This window comes from Neltuma alba, unplaced genomic scaffold (assembly GCF_004799145.2).
Source record: "Neltuma alba isolate B1F8T4 unplaced genomic scaffold, ASM479914v2 tig00010384_pilon, whole genome shotgun sequence".
Taxonomy (NCBI): Eukaryota; Viridiplantae; Streptophyta; class Magnoliopsida; order Fabales; family Fabaceae; genus Neltuma; species Neltuma alba.
Window position 1 is genome coordinate 154,555 of NW_021635287.1, and position 4,320 is coordinate 158,874.

At 35.5% G+C, this 4,320-nt stretch overlaps 1 pseudogene; it reads left to right on the top strand.

The window, feature by feature from the left end:
• The first annotated feature begins 1,035 nt into the window (after nt 1–1,035).
• On the top strand, nt 1,036–3,854 carry LOC114756297 (ATP-dependent DNA helicase PIF1-like; annotated as a pseudogene).
• The last annotated feature ends 466 nt before the right edge of the window (nt 3,855–4,320 follow it).

The following is a 4,320-nucleotide window of genomic DNA, read 5'->3' on the forward strand; positions in this document are numbered from 1 at the left end:
ATGTTATATAGTGCATGAGTTGTCTGGTTATCCTCAGCAGATTGATGAATTGCATCCTTCATATCTACCACTTCAATATCCATTATTATTTCCAAGAGGGGAAGATGGATATAGAGATGATATTGAACATCGTGAAGAAACTCTTAGTAGAACAAAAAAGAAGAAGATGCTTAGCATGAGGGAATATTTTGCATATAAACTCATGTCAAGAGTGAATGAAATTTCAATATTGTTGCATGCAGGAAATTTACTTCAACAGTTCATAGTAGATTGATACACAATGATTGAGTCTCAAAGATTGTTATGGGTAAGAACACATCAGAAGGAACTTAGAGCAAACTTGTACCAAGGGTTAACAGATGCTTTGTTAAGTGTGAAAGGAATGCCTCGTCAATTGGGAAGCATGTCATCTTGCCTTCTTCATTTACTGGTGGTGCACGTTTTATGCTTGGAAACTATCAGGATGCCATGGCTCTTTGCAGATACTTTGGTTACCCCAGTATATTCATTACTTTTACATGTAACCCAACTTGGCCTGAAATTACGAGATATTGTGATCGTAATTTCTTATCTCCTTCTAATAGGCCAAACATATTGTCTCGTATTTTTCATATGAAATTGAAGGCTTTGATGACAACAATTAAGGAGGGAAAGATATTTGGTAAAGTTCTTGCAGGTATGTGATTGCATGTTTGTTGGGTCCATTGTCTATTTTTATTAGTTCATGATATAGAGATTGTCTATTTTTATTAGTTCATGATATAGAGATATATATATATTTGTTGCTATTTTGCAGACGTAGAGATAGGTAGAGATTCAGATTATAGATTATCCGTTCTTATATATTTGTATTATTTATTTTGTAGATGTTTACACTATAGAGTTTCAAAAAAGAGGGTTGTCGCATGCACACATTTTGCTATTTCTTGATAAAAATGATCAATTGAAAGAAGCGTGTGATGTTGACAAAATTATATCTGCTGAGATACCTGATAGGCACTCAATTCTAAGTTGTATGATTTAGTAAAAAGGTTCATGGTTCATAGGCCTTGTGGTCACTTAAATAGCAAGTCACCTTGTATGAAGGATAATAAATGTACCAAGTATTTTCCTAAGAGGTTTGTTGAGACCACAACAATTGATGATGATGGATATCCAACTTATAGAAGAAGAGATGATGGGAGGTCAATTGAAGTAAGAGGTATTAGTTTGGACAATCATTTTGTTGTTCCATATAATCCATTATTGTTGGTAATGTTTCAAGCTCATATCAACATTGAGAAATGTAATCATTCATCTGCTATTAAATACCTGTTTAAGTATATTAGCAAGGGGAATGATAGAGTGGTAGCTTCTATATATGATAGTGGCCAGGAAGGAAGTAATGATCGTTTTGTCGATGAGATTCAGCAGTATTACAACTTTAGATACACTTCTGCTTGTGAAGCTGCTTGGAGAATTTTTGCATTTGGCATTCATCATAGATATCCTCATGTTGAAAGATTAAGCTTCCACTTGCCAAATCAGCAATATGTGGTATATAACAACAGTGATGATGTTGCAGACCTGGTTGAGAAGCCTAGGGTATGTGAGTCAATGTTTCTTGCATGGATGGAAATAAATAAGTATGATGACTTTGCAAAGACATTAACCTACTCAGAATTCCCTCGTCACTATGTTTATCAACGCTTGAAAAGAAACTGGAAGCGAAGAGAAAAGGGATTTGCAATCGGGAGGGTTACACATGCACCTCCTTCATCTAGGGAACTTTATTATCTTCGCATTTTAATCACAAAGGTTAAAGGCCCCACTTCTTTTGAAGATATTAGGACAATAAATGAAGTTGTCTATCCAACCTTTAGAGCTGCATGTTATGCCCTTGATTTGTTAGATGATGATAGTGAGTACATAAATGGCATAAAAGAGGCCTCATTATGGGCATCTGGTATGATGTTGAGAAAGATGTTTATTAGTATGCTCATTTCTTCATGTTTGAGTCAACCTGATTATGTATGGAAGGAAACATCAAAGGTCTTGTCTGAAGATTTATTGTACATCTCATGTAATGATCCTATATTATCAAGTAAGTCTTTGTTAAGCACAAGTTTTTAAAGTTTTGCATTTTCTAAAGAAGTCGAGTTTATGGGTGTGCCTTGATTGCACAATATATTAGTTATAATTATATTTGTTTTTGATATTTTAGGCATGTCTATATCAGATAGAAACAAGAAGAAACAGCCTTGAAGGAGATTGAATTATTGTTGCAGCAGAATGGAACGAGTCTTATTGATTTTCCATCTCTTCCTTTGCCTCCATTATGCCCTTCAATTGATGTGAGGAATCATTTGATTTTACAAGAATTAAATTATGATCGTGATGCCCTACATCGAGAGTCAAATAGGCTAATATGTTTGTTGAATCCAGATCAGAGAAAAGTGTATGATGTAGTGATGTCATCCTTGAACTCAGTGAATGGGGCTTTCTTCTTTGTGTATGGTCATGGAGGAACAGGTAAGACTTTTTTATGGAATGCATTGACATCAACTATTCGTTCTTGCGGTGATATTGTTATAACAGTAGCATCAAGTGGTATAGCTGCAACTTTGCTACCTTCTAGAAGGACTGCTCATTCAAGATTTGCAATTCCTATTCAAGTCAATGAAGATTCTGTGTGCAATATCAAACAAAATTCTCCGTTGGCTAATTTACTTCAAGCTACAAAATTGATTATATGGGATGAAGCTCTGATGGTTCAACGATATTGCGTTGAAGCTTTTGATCATACATTGAAGGATATAATGCATTCTAACCATCCTTTTGGTGGGAAATGTGTTTTAATGGGTGGTGACTTTCGTCAAATCCTTCCTGTGATTCCAAAAGGCTCAAGAGCAGATATTGTTAATGCATGTATTTGTTCTTCACACTTGTGGGATTATTGCACAATATTCTATTTGACGAGAAATATGCGTTTGCAATCATCGTTATTGGAAGAGGATTGTAGTAGAATTGAAAAGTTTTCGCAATGGATTTTAGAGGTGGGGGATGGTAAATTAGGTCTGCCACATGATGGAACAGCAGAAATTGAGATACCTTCTGAATTGTTGGTTAGTCAGTCTGATGATCCAATTGGTGCTATTGTTTCTTATACATATGCAGATCTTTTTGAGAATTTGAATAATAATTCGTACTTTAATGATTGAGCAATTTTAGCACCAACCTTTGATGCTGTGAATCAAGTTAATGAGTACATGTGTTCAATGTTGCCTGGTGACTCTATTGATTTTTATAGTTGTGACTCTGTTTGTAAATCCTTTCTGGATGATGATGGAATTGAAGACCTTTACACAACTGAGTTTTTGAATACAATAAATAGTTCTGGGATGCCAATGCATAAGTTGACCTTGAAGATTGGGACACCTATTATGCTTTTAAGGAACATTGACCAGGCTTCTGGGTTATGTAATGGAACAAGATTACGGATTACTCATTTAGGTAAATCAGTAATAGAAGCATTGACTTTGAATGGGTCCATGCCGAATCAGAAGGTTTTAATACATCGCATGGACATGAACCCTTCTGACAGTCGTTTGCCATTTCGTATGCGACGAAGGCAGTTTCCCATATCTGTTTCATTTGCGATGACAATTTAAAGTCAAGGTCAGTCATTGCATTGTGTGGGGCTCTACTTGCCGAATCCGATTTTTACCCATGGACAGTTGTATGTTGCCCTATCCAGAGTAAAATCTATTGAAGGATTGAAGATTCTCCTGCTCAATAAGGGTCACGGAAAGAAGAACTTAACGACAAATGTTGTATATAGGGAAGTCTTTCTAAATGCAAATATTAGTTGTTGATTTATATTTTTTATATATTTTTTAGCATACTTGTGAGATGCTAATGTCATTAGTCTGTGAGAATGGTGTAAGATGCTGATGTCATTAGTCTGTGAGAATGTAATATTTTGTGTAAGATGCTGGTGTGATTAGTTGTTCAATTTGCCGTGGGAGGACAGTTCAAGGTTTACCATGTCAGGTAACTTTAGTGTCGTAACACATGGTTTCACACAAATTAGAGAAACTGAATTGACGTTGTTGCAGTTGGTATTCCTTATGAATTTAACGTTTACACGTGCATGGTTAGTCCATGCACTGAAAGAATTTTTTCACTGTTCATATTTGGGGGGTTATTAATTTCTAAAGAATGGATTGAATGATAGGGAGACAATTTTTTTAATCTGGTTAGTCAATGCTTCTCGCGCATCGCGCGGGGATTACGCTAGTTAATCTAAATAAGACTAGAAGGGGGAAAAGGAATACAAGG